The sequence below is a fragment of the Taudactylus pleione genome, unplaced genomic scaffold, assembly GCF_031769625.1.
Source record: "Taudactylus pleione unplaced genomic scaffold, aTauple2 ptg000199l, whole genome shotgun sequence".
NCBI classification, from domain to species: Eukaryota; Metazoa; Chordata; class Amphibia; order Anura; family Myobatrachidae; genus Taudactylus; species Taudactylus pleione.
The window spans coordinates 9435862-9458392 of record NW_028284601.1 but is presented as its reverse complement, the minus strand read 5'-3'; positions in this window follow the sequence as shown (position 1 = coordinate 9458392).

Genomic DNA, 22531 nt, shown 5'->3' with positions numbered 1-22531 from the left:
CAAGTGTGGACACTAATTAATGAAAACCCCCAATTGGCCAGCCAGAGAAAGCTAGCAATAAAGATGGCTTAAGTCAACAATGACCACATACCATACATCTAAGGCTACAAATAAATCAAGCATTCATTTTAGTCAATAGACTGAGAGAATCCTTAAAACAATTTAACTATTTCAAATCATAAGGCATTAGAAACTATAGCATAAGGATTCAGTAAAGAATAAGTTAGCTACCTATGATTATAATTTATAAAGGAGGCACAGGAGGTGAGAAACTTTGCAGTCACAGTCAACTTCAGTTACCTATGATTATAATTAATAAAGGAGGCACAGGAGGTGAGAAACTTTGCAGTCACAGTCAACTTCAGTTACCTATGATTATAATTAATAAAGGAGGCACAGGAGGTGAGAAACTTTGCAGTCACAGTCAACTTCAGTTACCTATGATTATAATTAATAAAGGAGGCACAGGAGGTGAGAAACTTTGCAGTCACAGTCAACTTCAGTTACCTATGATTATAATTAATAAAGGAGGCACAGGAGGTGAGAAACTTTGCAGTCACAGTCAACTTCAGTTACCTATGATTATAATTAATAAAGGAGGCACAGGAGGTGAGAAACTTTGCAGTCACAGTCAGCTTCAGTTACCTGTAGATAGGGAGAGAGGAGGTGTCATTTTCATTCAAGATCAGCAGAAGAATTAACTAATAAAAATAACGCAGGTCTAACGCTAGTTATGCACTTAAAACACTGCACTTAGAAAAGCTGCACCCAGCCAAGGCTTTAGCAGCCAAACTACTGACACTTTAAACAGAGATGCAGGCAAGTGTGGACACTAATTAATGAAAACCCCCAATTGGCCAGCCAGAGAAAGCTAGCAATAAAGATGGCTTAAGTCAACAATGACCACATACCATACATCTAAGGCTACAAATAAATCAAGCATTCATTTTAGTCAATAGACTGAGAGAATCCTTAAAACAATTTAACTATTTCAAATCATAAGGCATTAGAAACTATAGCATAAGGATTCAGTAAAGAATAAGTTAGCTACCTATGATTATAATTTATAAAGGAGGCACAGGAGGTGAGAAACTTTGCAGTCACAGTCAACTTCAATTACCTATGATTATAATTAATAAAGGAGGCACAGGAGGTGAGAAACTTTGCAGTCACAGTCAACTTCAGTTACCTATGATTATAATTAATAAAGGAGGCACAGGAGGTGAGAAACTTTGCAGTCACAGTCAACTTCAGTTACCTATGATTATAATTAATAAAGGAGGCACAGGAGGTGAGAAACTTTGCAGTCACAGTCAACTTCAGTTACCTATGATTATAATTAATAAAGGAGGCACAGGAGGTGAGAAACTTTGCAGTCACAGTCAACTTCAGTTACCTATGATTATAATTAATAAAGGAGGCACAGGAGGTGAGAAACTTTGCAGTCACAGTCAACTTCAGTTACCTGTAGATAGGGAGAGAGGCGGTGTCAATTCATTCAAGATCAGCAGAAGAATTAACTAATAAAAATAACGCAGGTCTAACGCTAGTTATGCCCTTAAAACACTGCACTTAGAAAAGCTGCACCCAGCCAAGGCTTTAGCAGCCAAACTACTGACACTTTAAACAGAGATGCAGGCAAGTGTGGACACTAATTAATGAAAACCCCCAAATGGCCAGCCAGAGAAAGCTAGCAATAAAGATGGCTTAAGTCAACAATGACCACATACCATACATCTAAGGCTACAAATAAATCAAGCATTCATTTTAGTCAATAGACTGAGAGAATCCTTAAAACAATTTAACTATTTCAAATCATAAGGCATTAGAAACTATAGCATAAGGATTCAGTAAAGAATAAGTTAGCTACCTATGATTATAATTTATAAAGGAGGCACAGGAGGTGAGAAACTTTGCAGTCACAGTCAACTTCAATTACCTATGATTATAATTAATAAAGGAGGCACAGGAGGTGAGAAACTTTGCAGTCACAGTCAACTTCAGTTACCTATGATTATAATTAATAAAGGAGGCACAGGAGGTGAGAAACTTTGCAGTCACAGTCAACTTCAGTTACCTATGATTATAATTAATAAAGGAGGCACAGGAGGTGAGAAACTTTGCAGTCACAGTCAACTTCAGTTACCTATGGTTATAATTAATAAAGGAGGCACAGGAGGTGAGAAACTTTGCAGTCACAGTCAACTTCAGTTACCTATGATTATAATTAATAAAGGAGGCACAGGAGGTGAGAAACTTTGCAGTCACAGTCAACTTCAGTTACCTATGATTATAATTAATAAAGGAGGCACAGGAGGTGAGAAACTTTGCAGTCACAGTCAACTTCAGTTACCTGTAGATAGGGAGAGAGGCGGTGTCAATTCATTCAAGATCAGCAGAAGAATTAACTAATAAAAATAACGCAGGTCTAACGCTAGTTATGCACTTAAAACACTGCACTTAGAAAAGCTGCACCCAGCCAAGGCTTTAGCAGCCAAACTACTGACACTTTAAACAGAGATGCAGGCAAGTGTGGACACTAATTAATGAAATCCCCCAATTGGCCAGCCAGAGAAAGCTAGCAATAAAGATGGCTTAAGTCAACAATGACCACATACCATACATCTAAGGCTACAAATAAATCAAGCATTCATTTTAGTCAATAGACTGAGAGAATCCTTAAAACAATTTAACTATTTCAAATCATAAGGCATTAGAAACTATAGCATAAGGATTCAGTAAAGAATAAGTTAGCTACCTATGATTATAATTTATAAAGGAGGCACAGGAGGTGAGAAACTTTGCAGTCACAGTCAACTTCAGTTACCTGTAGATAGGGAGAGAGGCGGTGTCAATTCATTCAAGATCAGCAGAAGAATTAACTAATAAAAATAACGCAGGTCTAACGCTAGTTATGCACTTAAAACACTGCACTTAGAAAAGCTGCACCCAGCCAAGGCTTTAGCAGCCAAACTACTGACACTTTAAACAGAGATGCAGGCAAGTGTGGACACTAATTAATGAAAACCCCCAATTGGCCAGCCAGAGAAAGCTAGCAATAAAGATGGCTTAAGTCAACAATGACCACATACCATACATCTAAGGCTACAAATAAATCAAGCATTCATTTTAGTCAATAGACTGAGAGAATCCTTAAAACAATTTAACTATTTCAAATCATAAGGCTTTAGAAACTATAGCATAAGGATTCAGTAAAGAATAAGTTAGCTACCTATGATTATAATTTATAAAGGAGGCACAGGAGGTGAGAAACTTTGCAGTCACAGTCAACTTCAGTTACCTGTAGATAGGGAGAGAGGCGGTGTCAATTCATTCAAGATCAGCAGAAGAATTAACTAATAAAAATAACGCAGGTCTAACGCTAGTTATGCACTTAAAACACTGCACTTAGAAAAGCTGCACCCAGCCAAGGCTTTAGCAGCCAAACTACTGACACTTTAAACAGAGATGCAGGCAAGTGTGGACACTAATTAATGAAAACCCCCAATTGGCCAGCCAGAGAAAGCTAGCAATAAAGATGGCTTAAGTCAACAATGACCACATACCATACATCTAAGGCTACAAATAAATCAAGCATTCATTTTAGTCAATAGACTGAGAGAATCCTTAAAACAATTTAACTATTTCAAATCATAAGGCATTAGAAACTATAGCATAAGGATTCAGTAAAGAATAAGTTAGCTACCTATGATTATAATTTATAAAGGAGGCACAGGAGGTGAGAAACTTTGCAGTCACAGTCAACTTCAGTTACCTGTAGATAGGGAGAGAGGCGGTGTCAATTCATTCAAGATCAGCAGAAGAATTAACTAATAAAAATAACGCAGGTCTAACGCTAGTTATGCACTTAAAACACTGCACTTAGAAAAGCTGCACCCAGCCAAGGCTTTAGCAGCCAAACTACTGACACTTTAAACAGAGATGCAGGCAAGTGTGGACACTAATTAATGAAAACCCCCAATTGGCCAGCCAGAGAAAGCTAGCAATAAAGATGGCTTAAGTCAACAATGACCACATACCATACATCTAAGGCTACAAATAAATCAAGCATTCATTTTAGTCAATAGACTGAGAGAATCCTTAAAACAATTTAACTATTTCAAATCATAAGGCATTAGAAACTATAGCATAAGGATTCAGTAAAGAATAAGTTAGCTACCTATGATTATAATTTATAAAGGAGGCACAGGAGGTGAGAAACTTTGCAGTCACAGTCAACTTCAGTTACCTATGATTATAATTAATAAAGGAGGCACAGGAGGTGAGAAACTTTGCAGTCACAGTCAACTTCAGTTACCTATGATTATAATTAATAAAGGAGGCACAGGAGGTGAGAAACTTTGCAGTCACAGTCAACTTCAGTTACCTATGATTATAATTAATAAAGGAGGCACAGGAGGTGAGAAACTTTGCAGTCACAGTCAACTTCAGTTACCTATGATTATAATTAATAAAGGAGGCACAGGAGGTGAGAAACTTTGCAGTCACAGTCAACTTCAGTTACCTATGATTATAATTAATAAAGGAGGCACAGGAGGTGAGAAACTTTGCAGTCACAGTCAACTTCAGTTACCTGTAGATAGGGAGAGAGGCGGTGTCAATTCATTCAAGATCAGCAGAAGAATTAACAAATAAAAATAACGCAGGTCTAACGCTAGTTATGCACTTAAAACACTGCACTTAGAAAAGCTGCACCCAGCCAAGGCTTTAGCAGCCAAACTACTGACACTTTAAACAGAGATGCAGGCAAGTGTGGACACTAATTAATGAAAACCCCCAATTGGCCAGCCAGAGAAAGCTAGCAATAAAGATGGCTTAAGTCAACAATGACCACATACCATACATCTAAGGCTACAAATAAATCAAGCATTCATTTTAGTCAATAGACTGAGAGAATCCTTAAAACAATTTAACTATTTCAAATCATAAGGCATTAGAAACTATAGCATAAGGATTCAGTAAAGAATAAGTTAGCTACCTATGATTATAATTTATAAAGGAGGCACAGGAGGTGAGAAACTTTGCAGTCACAGTCAACTTCAATTACCTATGATTATAATTAATAAAGGAGGCACAGGAGGTGAGAAACTTTGCAGTCACAGTCAACTTCAGTTACCTATGATTATAATTAATAAAGGAGGCACAGGAGGTGAGAAACTTTGCAGTCACAGTCAACTTCAGTTACCTATGATTATAATTAATAAAGGAGGCACAGGAGGTGAGAAACTTTGCAGTCACAGTCAACTTCAGTTACCTATGGTTATAATTAATAAAGGAGGCACAGGAGGTGAGAAACTTTGCAGTCACAGTCAACTTCAGTTACCTATGATTATAATTAATAAAGGAGGCACAGGAGGTGAGAAACTTTGCAGTCACAGTCAACTTCAGTTACCTATGATTATAATTAATAAAGGAGGCACAGGAGGTGAGAAACTTTGCAGTCACAGTCAACTTCAGTTACCTGTAGATAGGGAGAGAGGCAGTGTCAATTCATTCAAGATCAGCAGAAGAATTAACTAATAAAAATAACGCAGGTCTAACGCTAGTTATGCACTTAAAACACTGCACTTAGAAAAGCTGCACCCAGCCAAGGCTTTAGCAACCAAACTACTGACACTTTAAACAGAGATGCAGGCAAGTGTGGACTCTAATTAATGAAAACCCCCAATTGGCCAGCCAGAGAAAGCTAGCAATAAAGATGGCTTAAGTCAACAATGACCACATACCATACATCTAAGGCTACAAATAAATCAAGCATTCATTTTAGTCAATAGACTGAGAGAATCCTTAAAACAATTTAACTATTTCAAATCATAAGGCATTAGAAACTATAGCATAAGGATTCAGTAAAAAATAAGTTAGCTACCTATGATTATAATTTATAAAGGAGGCACAGGAGGTGAGAAACTTTGCAGTCACAGTCAACTTCAGTTACCTATGATTATAATTAATAAAGGAGGCACAGGAGGTGAGAAACTTTGCAGTCACAGTCAACTTCAGTTACCTATGATTATAATTAATAAAGGAGGCACAGGAGGTGAGAAACTTTGCAGTCACAGTCAACTTCAGTTACCTATGATTATAATTAATAAAGGAGGCACAGGAGGTGAGAAACTTTGCAGTCACAGTCAACTTCAGTTACCTATGATTATAATTAATAAAGGAGGCACAGGAGGTGAGAAACTTTGCAGTCACAGTCAACTTCAGTTACCTATGATTATAATTAATAAAGGAGGCACAGGAGGTGAGAAACTTTGCAGTCACAGTCAACTTCAGTTACCTGTAGATAGGGAGAGAGGCGGTGTCAATTCATTCAAGATCAGCAGAACAATTAACTAATAAAAATAACGCAGGTCTAACGCTAGTTATGCACTTAAAACACTGCATTTAGAAAAGCTTCACCCAGCCAAGGCTTTAGCAGCCAAATTACTGACACTTTAAACAGAGATGCAGGCAAGTGTGGACACTAATTAATGAAAACCCCCAATTGGCCAGCCAGAGAAAGCTAGCAATAAAGATGGCTTAAGTCAACAATGACCACATACCATACATCTAAGGCTACAAATAAATCAAGCATTCATTTTAGTCAATAGACTGAGAGAATCCTTAAAACAATTTAAATATTTCAAATCATAAGGCATTAGAAACTATAGCATAAGGATTCAGTAAAGAATAAGCTAGCTACCTATGATTATAATTTATAAAGGAGGCACAGGAGGTGAGAAACTTTGCAGTCACAGTCAACTTCAGTTACCTATGATTATAATTAATAAAGGAGGCACAGGAGGTGAGAAACTTTGCAGTCACAGTCAACTTCAGTTACCTATGATTATAATTAATAAAGGAGGCACAGGAGGTGAGAAACTTTGCAGTCACAGTCAACTTCAGTTACCTATGATTATAATTAATAAAGGAGGCACAGGAGGTGAGAAACTTTGCAGTCACAGTCAACTTCAGTTACCTATGATTATAATTAATAAAGGAGGCACAGGAGGTGAGAAACTTTGCAGTCACAGTCAACTTCAGTTACCTATGATTATAATTAATAAAGGAGGCACAGGAGGTGAGAAACTTTGCAGTCACAGTCAACTTCAGTTACCTATGATTATAATTAATAAAGGAGGCACAGGAGGTGAGAAACTTTGCAGTCACAGTCAACTTCAGTTACCTGTAGATAGGGAGAGAGGCGGTGTCAATTCATTCAAGATCAGCAGAAGAATTAACAAATAAAAATAACGCAGGTCTAACGCTAGTTATGCACTTAAAACACTGCACTTAGAAAAGCTGCACCCAGCCAAGGCTTTAGCAGCCAAACTACTGACACTTTAAACAGAGATGCAGGCAAGTGTGGACACTAATTAATGAAAACCCCCAATTGGCCAGCCAGAGAAAGCTAGCAATAAAGATGGCTTAAGTCAACAATGACCACATACCATACATCTAAGGCTACAAATAAATCAAGCATTCATTTTAGTCAATAGACTGAGAGAATCCTTAAAACAATTTAACTATTTCAAATCATAAGGCATTAGAAACTATAGCATAAGGATTCAGTAAAGAATAAGTTAGCTACCTATGATTATAATTTATAAAGGAGGCACAGGAGGTGAGAAACTTTGCAGTCACAGTCAACTTCAATTACCTATGATTATAATTAATAAAGGAGGCACAGGAGGTGAGAAACTTTGCAGTCACAGTCAACTTCAGTTACCTATGATTATAATTAATAAAGGAGGCACAGGAGGTGAGAAACTTTGCAGTCACAGTCAACTTCAGTTACCTATGATTATAATTAATAAAGGAGGCACAGGAGGTGAGAAACTTTGCAGTCACAGTCAACTTCAGTTACCTATGGTTATAATTAATAAAGGAGGCACAGGAGGTGAGAAACTTTGCAGTCACAGTCAACTTCAGTTACCTATGATTATAATTAATAAAGGAGGCACAGGAGGTGAGAAACTTTGCAGTCACAGTCAACTTCAGTTACCTATGATTATAATTAATAAAGGAGGCACAGGAGGTGAGAAACTTTGCAGTCACAGTCAACTTCAGTTACCTGTAGATAGGGAGAGAGGCAGTGTCAATTCATTCAAGATCAGCAGAAGAATTAACTAATAAAAATAACGCAGGTCTAACGCTAGTTATGCACTTAAAACACTGCACTTAGAAAAGCTGCACCCAGCCAAGGCTTTAGCAACCAAACTACTGACACTTTAAACAGAGATGCAGGCAAGTGTGGACTCTAATTAATGAAAACCCCCAATTGGCCAGCCAGAGAAAGCTAGCAATAAAGATGGCTTAAGTCAACAATGACCACATACCATACATCTAAGGCTACAAATAAATCAAGCATTCATTTTAGTCAATAGACTGAGAGAATCCTTAAAACAATTTAACTATTTCAAATCATAAGGCATTAGAAACTATAGCATAAGGATTCAGTAAAAAATAAGTTAGCTACCTATGATTATAATTTATAAAGGAGGCACAGGAGGTGAGAAACTTTGCAGTCACAGTCAACTTCAGTTACCTATGATTATAATTAATAAAGGAGGCACAGGAGGTGAGAAACTTTGCAGTCACAGTCAACTTCAGTTACCTATGATTATAATTAATAAAGGAGGCACAGGAGGTGAGAAACTTTGCAGTCACAGTCAACTTCAGTTACCTATGATTATAATTAATAAAGGAGGCACAGGAGGTGAGAAACTTTGCAGTCACAGTCAACTTCAGTTACCTATGATTATAATTAATAAAGGAGGCACAGGAGGTGAGAAACTTTGCAGTCACAGTCAACTTCAGTTACCTATGATTATAATTAATAAAGGAGGCACAGGAGGTGAGAAACTTTGCAGTCACAGTCAACTTCAGTTACCTGTAGATAGGGAGAGAGGCGGTGTCAATTCATTCAAGATCAGCAGAACAATTAACTAATAAAAATAACGCAGGTCTAACGCTAGTTATGCACTTAAAACACTGCATTTAGAAAAGCTTCACCCAGCCAAGGCTTTAGCAGCCAAATTACTGACACTTTAAACAGAGATGCAGGCAAGTGTGGACACTAATTAATGAAAACCCCCAATTGGCCAGCCAGAGAAAGCTAGCAATAAAGATGGCTTAAGTCAACAATGACCACATACCATACATCTAAGGCTACAAATAAATCAAGCATTCATTTTAGTCAATAGACTGAGAGAATCCTTAAAACAATTTAAATATTTCAAATCATAAGGCATTAGAAACTATAGCATAAGGATTCAGTAAAGAATAAGCTAGCTACCTATGATTATAATTTATAAAGGAGGCACAGGAGGTGAGAAACTTTGCAGTCACAGTCAACTTCAGTTACCTATGATTATAATTAATAAAGGAGGCACAGGAGGTGAGAAACTTTGCAGTCACAGTCAACTTCAGTTACCTATTATTATAATTAATAAAGGAGGCACAGGAGGTGAGAAACTTTGCAGTCACAGTCAACTTCAGTTACCTATGATTATAATTAATAAAGGAGGCACAGGAGGTGAGAAACTTTGCAGTCACAGTCAACTTCAGTTACCTGTAGATAGGGAGAGAGGCGGTGTCAATTTATTCAAGATCAGCAGAAGAATTAACTAATAAAAATAACGCAGGTCTAACGCTAGTTATGCACTTAAAACACTGCACTTAGAAAAGCTGCACCCAGCCAAGGCTTTAGCAGCCAAACTACTGACACTTTAAACAGAGATGCAGGCAAGTGTGGACACTAATTAATGAAAACCCCCAATTGGCCAGCCAGAGAAAGCTAGCAATAAAGATGGCTTAAGTCAACAATGACCACATACCATACATCTAAGGCTACAAATAAATCAAGCATTCATTTTAGTCAATAGACTGAGAGAATCCTTAAAACAATTTAACTATTTCAAATCATAAGGCATTAGAAACTATAGCATAAGGATTCAGTAAACAATAAGTTAGCTACCTATGATTAGAATTTATAAAGGAGGCACAGGAGGTGAGAAACTTTGCAGTCACAGTCAACTTCAGTTACCTGTAGATAGGGAGAGAGGCGGTGTCAATTCATTCAAGATCAGCAGAAGAATTAACTAATAAAAATAACGCAGGTCTAACGCTAGTTATGCACTTAAAACACTGCACTTAGAAAAGCTGCACCCAGCCAAGGCTTTAGCAGCCAAACTACTGACACTTTAAACAGAGATGCAGGCAAGTGTGGACACTAATTAATGAAAACCCCCAATTGGCCAGCCAGAGAAAGCTAGCAATAAAGATGGCTTAAGTCAACAATGACCACATACCATACATCTAAGGCTACAAATAAATCAAGCATTCATTTTAGTCAATAGACTGAGAGAATCCTTAAAACAATTTAACTATTTCAAATCATAAGGCATTAGAAACTATAGCATAAGGATTCAGTAAAGAATAAGTTAGCTACCTATGATTATAATTTATAAAGGAGGCACAGGAGGTGAGAAACTTTGCAGTCACAGTCAACTTCAGTTACCTATGATTATAATTAATAAAGGAGGCACAGGAGGTGAGAAACTTTGCAGTCACAGTCAACTTCAGTTACCTATGATTATAATTAATAAAGGAGGCACAGGAGGTGAGAAACTTTGCAGTCACAGTCAACTTCAGTTACCTATGATTATAATTAATAAAGGAGGCACAGGAGGTGAGAAACTTTGCAGTCACAGTCAACTTCAGTTACCTATGATTATAATTAATAAAGGAGGCACAGGAGGTGAGAAACTTTGCAGTCACAGTCAACTTCAGTTACCTATGATTATAATTAATAAAGGAGGCACAGGAGGTGAGAAACTTTGCAGTCACAGTCAGCTTCAGTTACCTGTAGATAGGGAGAGAGGAGGTGTCATTTTCATTCAAGATCAGCAGAAGAATTAACTAATAAAAATAACGCAGGTCTAACGCTAGTTATGCACTTAAAACACTGCACTTAGAAAAGCTGCACCCAGCCAAGGCTTTAGCAGCCAAACTACTGACACTTTAAACAGAGATGCAGGCAAGTGTGGACACTAATTAATGAAAACCCCCAATTGGCCAGCCAGAGAAAGCTAGCAATAAAGATGGCTTAAGTCAACAATGACCACATACCATACATCTAAGGCTACAAATAAATCAAGCATTCATTTTAGTCAATAGACTGAGAGAATCCTTAAAACAATTTAACTATTTCAAATCATAAGGCATTAGAAACTATAGCATAAGGATTCAGTAAAGAATAAGTTAGCTACCTATGATTATAATTTATAAGGGAGGCACAGGAGGTGAGAAACTTTGCAGTCACAGTCAACTTCAGTTACCTATGATTATAATTAATGAAGGAGGCACAGGAGGTGAGAAACTTTGCAGTCACAGTCAACTTCAGTTACCTATGATTATAATTAATAAAGGAGGCACAGGAGGTGAGAAACTTTGCAGTCACAGTCAACTTCAGTTACCTATGATTATAATTAATAAAGGAGGCACAGGAGGTGAGAAACTTTGCAGTCACAGTCAACTTCAGTTACCTATGATTATAATTAATAAAGGAGGCACAGGAGGTGAGAAACTTTGCAGTCACAGTCAACTTCAGTTACCTGTAGATAGGGAGAGAGGCGGTGTCAATTCATTCAAGATCAGCAGAAGAATTAACTAATAAAAATAACGCAGGTCTAACGCTAGTTATGCACTTAAAACACTGCACTTAGAAAAGCTGCACCCAGCCAAGGCTTTAGCAGCCAAATTACTGACACTTTAAACAGAGATGCAGGCAAGTGTGGACACTAATTAATGAAAACCCCCAATTGGCCAGCCAAAGAAAGCTAGCAATAAAGATGGCTTAAGTCAACAATGACCACATACCATACATCTAAGGCTACAAATAAATCAAGCATTCATTTTAGTCAATAGACTGAGAGAATCCTTAAAACAATTTAACTATTTCAAATCATAAGGCATTAGAAACTATAGCATAAGGATTCAGTAAAGAATAAGCTAGCTACCTATGATTATAATTTATAAAGGAGGCACAGGAGGTGAGAAACTTTGCAGTCACAGTCAACTTCAGTTACCTATGATTATAATTAATAAAGGAGGCACAGGAGGTGAGAAACTTTGCAGTCACAGTCAACTTCAGTTACCTATGATTATAATTAATAAAGGAGGCACAGGAGGTGAGAAACTTTGCAGTCACAGTCAACTTCAGTTACCTATGATTATAATTAATAAAGGAGGCACAGGAGGTGAGAAACTTTGCAGTCACAGTCAACTTCAGTTACCTATGATTATAATTAATAAAGGAGGCACAGGAGGTGAGAAACTTTGCAGTCACAGTCAACTTCAGTTACCTATGGTTATAATTAATAAAGGAGGCACAGGAGGTGAGAAACTTTGCAGTCACAGTCAACTTCAGTTACCTATGATTATAATTAATAAAGGAGGCACAGGAGGTGAGAAACTTTGCAGTCACAGTCAACTTCAGTTACCTATGATTATAATTAATAAAGGAGGCACAGGAGGTGAGAAACTTTGCAGTCACAGTCAACTTCAGTTACCTGTAGATAGGGAGAGAGGCGGTGTCAATTCATTCAAGATCAGCAGAAGAATTAACTAATAAAAATAACGCAGGTCTAACGCTAGTTATGCACTTAAAACACTGCACTTAGAAAAGCTGCACCCAGCCAAGGCTTTAGCAGCCAAACTACTGACACTTTATACAGAGATGCAGGCAAGTGTGGACACTAATTAATGAAAACCCCCAATTGGCCAGCCAGAGAAAGCTAGCAATAAAGATGGCTTAAGTCAACAATGACCACATACCATACATCTAAGGCTACAAATAAATCAAGCATTCATTTTAGTCAATAGACTGAGAGAATCCTTAAAACAATTTAACTATTTCAAATCATAAGGCATTAGAAACTATAGCATAAGGATTCAGTAAAGAATAAGTTAGCTACCTATGATTATAATTTATAAAGGAGGCACAGGAGGTGAGAAACTTTGCAGTCACAGTCAACTTCAGTTACCTGTAGATAGGGAGAGAGGCGGTGTCAATTCATTCAAGATCAGCAGAAGAATTAACTAATAAAAATAACGCAGGTCTAACGCTAGTTATGCACTTAAAACACTGCACTTAGAAAAGCTGCACCCAGCCAAGGCTTTAGCAGCCAAACTACTGACACTTTAAACAGAGATGCAGGCTAGTGTGGACACTAATTAATGAAAACCCCCAATTGGCCAGCCAGAGAAAGCTAGCAATAAAGATGGCTTAAGTCAACAATGACCACATACCATACATCTAAGGCTACAAATAAATCAAGCATTCATTTTAGTCAATAGACTGAGAGAATCCTTAAAACAATTTAACTATTTCAAATCATAAGGCATTAGAAACTATAGCATAAGGATTCAGTAAAGAATAAGTTAGCTACCTATGATTATAATTTATAAAGGAGGTACAGGAGGTGAGAAACTTTGCAGTCACAGTCAACTTCAGTTACAAATGATTATAATTAATAAAGGAGGCACAGGAGGTGAGAAACTTTGCAGTCACAGTCAACTTCAGTTACCTATGATTATAATTAATAAAGGAGGCACAGGAGGTGAGAAACTTTGCAGTCACAGTCAACTTCAGTTACCTATGATTATAATTAATAAAGGAGGCACAGGAGGTGAGAAACTTTGCAGTCACAGTCAACTTCAGTTACCTGCAGATAGGGAGAGAGGCGGTGTCTATTCATTCAAGATCAGCAGAAGAATTAACTAATAAAAATAACGCAGGTCTAACGCTAGTTATGCACTTAAAACACTGCACTTAGAAAAGCTGCACCCAGCCAAGGCTTTAGCAGCCAAACTACAGACACTTTAAACAGAGATGCAGGCAAGTGTGGACACTAATTAATGAAAACCCCCAAATGGCCAGCCAGAGAAAGCTAGCAATAAAGATGGCTTAAGTCAACAATGACCACAAACCATACATCTAAGGCTACAAATAAATCAAGCATTCATTTTAGTCAATAGACTGAGAGAATCCTTAAAACAATTTAACTATTTCAAATCATAAGGCATTAGAAACTATAGCATAAGGATTCAGTAAAGAATAAGTTAGCTACCTATGATTATAATTTATAAAGGAGGCACAGGAGGTGAGAAACTTTGCAGTCACAGTCAACTTCAGTTACCTGTAGATAGGGAGAGAGGCGGTGTCAATTCATTCAAGATCAGCAGAAGAATTAACTAATAAAAATAACGCAGGTCTAACGCTAGTTATGCACTTAAAACACTGCACTTAGAAAAGCTGCACCCAGCCAAGGCTTTAGCAGCCAAACTACTGACACTTTAAACAGAGATGCAGGCAAGTGTGGACACTAATTAATGAAAACCCCCAATTGGCCAGCCAGAGAAAGCTAGCAATAAAGATGGCTTAAGTCAACAATGACCACATACCATACATCTAAGGCTACAAATAAATCAAGCATTCATTTTAGTCAATAGACTGAGAGAATCCTTAAAACAATTTAACTATTTCAAATCATAAGGCATTAGAAACTATAGCATAAGGATTCAGTAAAGAATAAGTTAGCTACCTATGATTATAATTTATAAAGGAGGCACAGGAGGTGAGAAACTTTGCAGTCACAGTCAACTTCAGTTACCTATGATTATAATTAATAAAGGAGGCACAGGAGGTGAGAAACTTTGCAGTCACAGTCAACTTCAGTTACCTATGATTATAATTAATAAAGGAGGCACAGGAGGTGAGAAACTTTGCAGTCACAGTCAACTTCAGTTACCTATGATTATAATTAATAAAGGAGGCACAGGAGGTGAGAAACTTTGCACTCACAGTCAACTTCAGTTACCTATGATTATAATTAATAAAGGAGGCACAGGAGGTGAGAAACTTTGCAGTCACAGTCAACTTCAGTTACCTATGATTATAATTAATAAAGGAGGCACAGGAGGTGAGAAACTTTGCAGTGACAGTCAACTTCAGTTACCTGTAGATAGGGAGAGAGGCGGTGTCAATTCATTCAAGATCAGCAGAAGAATTAACTAATAAAAATAACGCAGGTCTAACGCTAGTTATGCACTTAAAACACTGCACTTAGAAAAGCTTCACCCAGCCAAGGCTTTAGCAGCCAAATTACTGACACTTTAAACAGAGATGCAGGCAAGTGTGGACACTAATTAATGAAAACCCCCAATTGGCCAGCCAGAGAAAGCTAGCAATAAAGATGGCTTAAGTCAACAATGACCACATACCATACATCTAAGGCTACAAATAAATCAAGCATTCATTTTAGTCAATAGACTGAGAGAATCCTTAAAACAATTTAACTATTTCAAATCATAAGGCATTAGAAACTATAGCATAAGGATTCAGTAAAGAATAAGCTAGCTACCTATGATTATAATTTATAAAGGAGGCACAGGAGGTGAGAAACTTTGCAGTCACAGTCAACTTCAGTTACCTATGATTATAATTAATAAAGGAGGCACAGGAGGTGAGAAACTTTGCAGTCACAGTCAACTTCAGTTACCTATGATTATAATTAATAAAGGAGGCACAGGAGGTGAGAAACTTTGCAGTCACAGTCAACTTCAGTTACCTATGATTATAATTAATAAAGGAGGCACAGGAGGTGAGAAACTTTGCAGTCACAGTCAACTTCAGTTACCTATGATTATAATTAATAAAGGAGGCACAGGAGGTGAGAAACTTTGCAGTCACAGTCAACTTCAGTTACCTATGGTTATAATTAATAAAGGAGGCACAGGAGGTGAGAAACTTTGCAGTCACAGTCAACTTCAGTTACCTATGATTATAATTAATAAAGGAGGCACAGGAGGTGAGAAACTTTGCAGTCACAGTCAACTTCAGTTACCTATGATTATAATTAATAAAGGAGGCACAGGAGGTGAGAAACTTTGCAGTCACAGTCAACTTCAGTTACCTGTAGATAGGGAGAGAGGCGGTGTCAATTCATTCAAGATCAGCAGAAGAATTAACTAATAAAAATAACGCAGGTCTAACGCTAGTTATGCACTTAAAACACTGCACTTAGAAAAGCTGCACCCAGCCAAGGCTTTAGCAGCCAAACTACTGACACTTTAAACAGAGATGCAGGCAAGTGTGGACACTAATTAATGAAAACCCCCAATTGGCCAGCCAGAGAAAGCTAGCAATAAAGATGGCTTAAGTCAACAATGACCACATACCATACATCTAAGGCTACAAATAAATCAAGCATTCATTTTAGTCAATAGACTGAGAGAATCCTTAAAACAATTTAACTATTTCAAATCATAAGGCATTAGAAACTATAGCATAAGGATTCAGTAAAGAATAAGTTAGCTACCTATGATTATAATTTATAAAGGAGGTACAGGAGGTGAGAAACTTTGCAGTCACAGTCAACTTCAGTTACAAATGATTATAATTAATAAAGGAGGCACAGGAGGTGAGAAACTTTGCAGTCACAGTCAACTTCAGTTACCTATGATTATAATTAATAAAGGAGGCACAGGAGGTGAGAAACTTTGCAGTCACAGTCAACTTCAGTTACCTATGTTATAATTAATAAAGGAGGCACAGGAGGTGAGAAACTTTGCAGTCACAGTCAACTTCAGTTACCTGCAGATAGGGAGAGAGGCGGTGTCAATTCATTCAAGATCAGCAGAAGAATTAACTAATAAAAATAACGCAGGTCTAACGCTAGTTATGCACTTAAAACACTGCACTTAGAAAAGCTGCACCCAGCCAAGGCTTTAGCAGCCAAACTACTGACACTTTAAACAGAGATGCAGGCAAGTGTGGACACTAATTAATGAAAACCCCCAATTGGCCAGCCAGAGAAAGCTAGCAATAAAGATGGCTTAAGTCAACAATGACCACATACCATACATCTAAGGCTACAAATAAATTAAGCATTCATTTTAGTCAATAGACTGAGAGAATCCTTAAAACAATTTAACTATTTCAAATCATAAGGCATTAGAAACTATAGCATAAGGATTCAGTAAAGAATAAGTTAGCTACCTATGATTATAATTTATAAAGGAGGCACAGGAGGTGAGAAACTTTGCAGTCACAGTCAACTTCAGTTACCTGTAGATAGGGAGAGAGGCGGTGTCAATTCATTCAAGATCAGCAGAAGAATTAACTAATAAAAATAACGCAGGTCTAACGCTAGTTATGCACTTAAAACACTGCACTTAGAAAAGCTGCACCCAGCCAAGGCTTTAGCAGCCAAACTACAGACACTTTAAACAGAGATGCAGGCAAGTGTGGACACTAATTAATGAAAACCCCCAATTGGCCAGCCAGAGAAAGCTAGCAATAAAGATGGCTTAAGTCAACAATGACCACAAACCATACATCTAAGGCTACAAATAAATCAAGCATTCATTTTAGTCAATAGACTGAGAGAATCCTTAAAACAATTTAACTATTTCAAATCATAAGGCATTAGAAACTATAGCATAAGGATTCAGTAAAGAATAAGTTAGCTACCTATGATTATAATTTATAAAGGAGGCACAGGAGGTGAGAAACATTGCAGTCACAGTCAACTTCAGTTACCGGTAGATAGGGAGAGAGACGATGTCAATTCATTCAAGATCAGCAGAAGAATTAACTAATAAAAATAACGCAGGTCTAACGCTAGTTATGCACTTAAAACACTGCACTTAGAAAAGCTGCACCCAGCCAAGGCTTTAGCAGCCAAACTACAGACACTTTAAACAGAGATGCAGGCAAGTGTGGACACTAATTAATGAAAACCCCCAATTGGCCAGCCAGAGAAAGCTAGCAATAAAGATGGCTTAAGTCAACAATGACCACAAACCATACATCTAAGGCTACAAATAAATCAAGCATTCATTTTAGTCAATAGACTGAGAGAATCCTTAAAACAATTTAACTATTTCAAATCATAAGGCATTAGAAACTATAGCATAAGGATTCAGTAAAGAATAAGTTAGCTACCTATGATTATAATTTATAAAGGAGGCACAGGAGGTGAGAAACTTTGCAGTCACAGTCAACTTCAGTTACCTGTAGATAGGGAGAGAGGCGGTGTCAATTCATTCAAGATCAGCAGAAGAATTAACTAATAAAAATAACGCAGGTCTAACGCTAGTTATGCACTTAAAACACTGCACTTAGAAAAGCTGCACCCAGCCAAGGCTTTAGCAGCCAAACTACTGACACTTTAAACAGAGATGCAGGCAAGTGTGGACACTAATTAATGAAAACCCCCAATTGGCCAGCCAGAGAAAGCTAGCAATAAAGATGGCTTAAGTCAACAATGACCACATACCATACATCTAAGGCTACAAATAAATCAAGCATTCATTTTAGTCAATAGACTGAGAGAATCCTTAAAACAATTTAACTATTTCAAATCATAAGGCATTAGAAACTATAGCATAAGGATTCAGTAAAGAATAAGTTAGCTACCTATGATTATAATTTATAAAGGAGGCACAGGAGGTGAGAAACTTTGCAGTCACAGTCAACTTCAGTTACCTATGATTATAATTAATAAAGGAGGCACAGGAGGTGAGAAACTTTGCAGTCACAGTCAACTTCAGTTACCTATGATTATAATTAATAAAGGAGGCACAGGAGGTGAGAAACTTTGCAGTCACAGTCAACTTCAGTTACCTATGATTATAATTAATAAAGGAGGCACAGGAGGTGAGAAATTTTGCACTCACAGTCAACTTCAGTTACCTATGATTATAATTAATAAAGGAGGCACAGGAGGTGAGAAACTTTGCAGTCACAGTCAACTTCAGTTACCTATGATTATAATTAATAAAGGAGGCACAGGAGGTGAGAAACTTTGCAGTGACAGTCAACTTCAGTTACCTGTAGATAGGGAGAGAGGCGGTGTCAATTCATTCAAGATCAGCAGAAGAATTAACTAATAAAAATAACGCAGGTCTAACGCTAGTTATGCACTTAAAACACTGCACTTAGAAAAGCTTCACCCAGCCAAGGCTTTAGCAGCCAAATTACTGACACTTTAAACAGAGATGCAGGCAAGTGTGGACACTAATTAATGAAAACCCCCAATTGGCCAGCCAGAGAAAGCTAGCAATAAAGATGGCTTAAGTCAACAATGACCACATACCATACATCTAAGGCTACAAATAAATCAAGCATTCATTTTAGTCAATAGACTGAGAGAATCCTTAAAACAATTTAACTATTTCAAATCATAAGGCATTAGAAACTATAGCATAAGGATTCAGTAAAGAATAAGCTAGCTACCTATGATTATAATTTATAAAGGAGGCACAGGAGGTGAGAAACTTTGCAGTCACAGTCAACTTCAGTTACCTATGATTATAATTAATAAAGGAGGCACAGGAGGTGAGAAACTTTGCAGTCACAGTCAACTTCAGTTACCTATGATTATAATTAATAAAGGAGGCACAGGAGGTGAGAAACTTTGCAGTCACAGTCAACTTCAGTTACCTATGATTATAATTAATAAAGGAGGCACAGGAGGTGAGAAACTTTGCAGTCACAGTCAACTTCAGTTACCTATGATTATAATTAATAAAGGAGGCACAGGAGGTGAGAAACTTTGCAGTCACAGTCAACTTCAGTTACCTATGGTTATAATTAATAAAGGAGGCACAGGAGGTGAGAAACTTTGCAGTCACAGTCAACTTCAGTTACCTATGATTATAATTAATAAAGGAGGCACAGGAGGTGAGAAACTTTGCAGTCACAGTCAACTTCAGTTACCTATGATTATAATTAATAAAGGAGGCACAGGAGGTGAGAAACTTTGCAGTCACAGTCAACTTCAGTTACCTGTAGATAGGGAGAGAGGCGGTGTCAATTCATTCAAGATCAGCAGAAGAATTAACTAATAAAAATAACGCAGGTCTAACGCTAGTTATGCACTTAAAACACTGCACTTAGAAAAGCTTCACCCAGCCAAGGCTTTAGCAGCCAAACTACTGACACTTTAAACAGAGATGCAGGCAAGTGTGGACACTAATTAATGAAAACCCCCAATTGGCCAGCCAGAGAAAGCTAGCAATAAAGATGGCTTAAGTCAACAATGACCACATACCATACATCTAAGGCTACAAATAAATCAAGCATTCATTTTAGTCAATAGACTGAGAGAATCCTTAAAACAATTTAACTATTTCAAATCATAAGGCATTAGAAACTATAGCATAAGGATTCAGTAAAGAATAAGTTAGCTACCTATGATTATAATTTATAAAGGAGGTACAGGAGGTGAGAAACTTTGCAGTCACAGTCAACTTCAGTTACAAATGATTATAATTAATAAAGGAGGCACAGGAGGTGAGAAACTTTGCAGTCACAGTCAACTTCAGTTACCTATGATTATAATTAATAAAGGAGGCACAGGAGGTGAGAAACTTTGCAGTCACAGTCAACTTCAGTTACCTATGTTATAATTAATAAAGGAGGCACAGGAGGTGAGAAACTTTGCAGTCACAGTCAACTTCAGTTACCTGCAGATAGGGAGAGAGGCGGTGTCAATTCATTCAAGATCAGCAGAAGAATTAACTAATAAAAATAACGCAGGTCTAACGCTAGTTATGCACTTAAAACACTGCACTTAGAAAAGCTGCACCCAGCCAAGGCTTTAGCAGCCAAACTACTGACACTTTAAACAGAGATGCAGGCAAGTGTGGACACTAATTAATGAAAACCCCCAATTGGCCAGCCAGAGAAAGCTAGCAATAAAGATGGCTTAAGTCAACAATGACCACATACCATACATCTAAGGCTACAAATAAATTAAGCATTCATTTTAGTCAATAGACTGAGAGAATCCTTAAAACAATTTAACTATTTCAAATCATAAGGCATTAGAAACTATAGCATAAGGATTCAGTAAAGAATAAGTTAGCTACCTATGATTATAATTTATAAAGAAGGCACAGGAGGTGAGAAACTTTGCAGTCACAGTCAACTTCAGTTACCTGTAGATAGGGAGAGAGGCGGTGTCAATTCATTCAAGATCAGCAGAAGAATTAACTAATAAAAATAACGCAGGTCTAACGCTAGTTATCCACTTAAAACACTGCACTTAGAAAAGCTGCACCCAGCCAAGGCTTTAGCAGCCAAACGACTGACACTTTAAACAGAGATGCAGGCAAGTGTGGACACTAATTAATGAAAACCCCCAATTGGCCAGCCAGAGAAAGCTAGCAATAAAGATGGCTTAAGTCAACAATGACCACATACCATACATCTAAGGCTACAAATAAATCAAGCATTCATTTTAGTCAGTAGACTGAGAGAATCCTTAAAACAATTTAACTATTTCAAATCATAAGGCATTAGAAACTATAGCATAAGGATTCAGTAAAGAATAAGTTAGCTACCTATGATTATAATTTATAAAGGAGGCACATGAGGTGAGAAACTTTGCAGTCACAGTCAACTTCAGTTACCTATGATTATAATTAATAAAGGAGGCACAGGAGGTGAGAAACTTTGCAGTCACAGTCAACTTCAGTTACCTATGATTATAATTAATAAAGGAGGCACAGGAGGTGAGAAACTTTGCAGTCACAGTCAACTTCAGTTACCTATGATTATAATTAATAAAGGAGGCACAGGAGGTGAGAAACTTTGCAGTCACAGTCAACTTCAGTTACCTATGATTATAATTAATAAAGGAGGCACAGGAGGTGAGAAACTTTGCAGTCACAGTCAACTTCAGTTACCTATGATTATAATTAATAAAGGAGGCACAGGAGGTGAGAAACTTTGCAGTCACAGTCAACTTCAGTTACCTGTAGATAGGGAGAGAGGCGGTGTCAATTCATTCAAGATCAGCAGAAGAATTAACTAATAAAAATAACGCAGGTCTAACGCTAGTTATGCACTTAAAACACTGCACTTAGAAAAGCTTCACCCAGCCAAGGCTTTAGCAGCCAAACTACTGACACTTTAAACAGAGATGCAGGCAAGTGTGGACACTAATTAATGAAAACCCCCAATTGGCCAGCCAGAGAAAGCTAGCAATAAAGATGGCTTAAGTCAACAATGACCACATACCATACATCTAAGGCTACAAATAAATCAAGCATTCATTTTAGTCAATAGACTGAGAGAATCCTTAAAACAATTTAACTATTTCAAATCATAAGGCATTAGAAACTATAGCATAAGGATTCAGTAAAGAATAAGTTAGCTACCTATGATTATAATTTATAAAGGAGGCACAGGAGGTGAGAATCTTTGCAGTCACAGTCAACTTCAGTTACCTGTAGATAGGGAGAGAGGCGGTGTCAATTCATTCAAGATCAGCAGAAGACTTAACTAATAAAAATAACGCAGGTCTAACGCTAGTTATGCACTTAAAACACTGCACTTAGAAAAGCTGCACCCAGCCAAGGCTTTAGCAGCCAAACTACTGACACTTTAAACAGAGATGCAGGCAAGTGTGGACACTAATTAATGAAAACCCCCAATTGGCCAGCCAGAGAA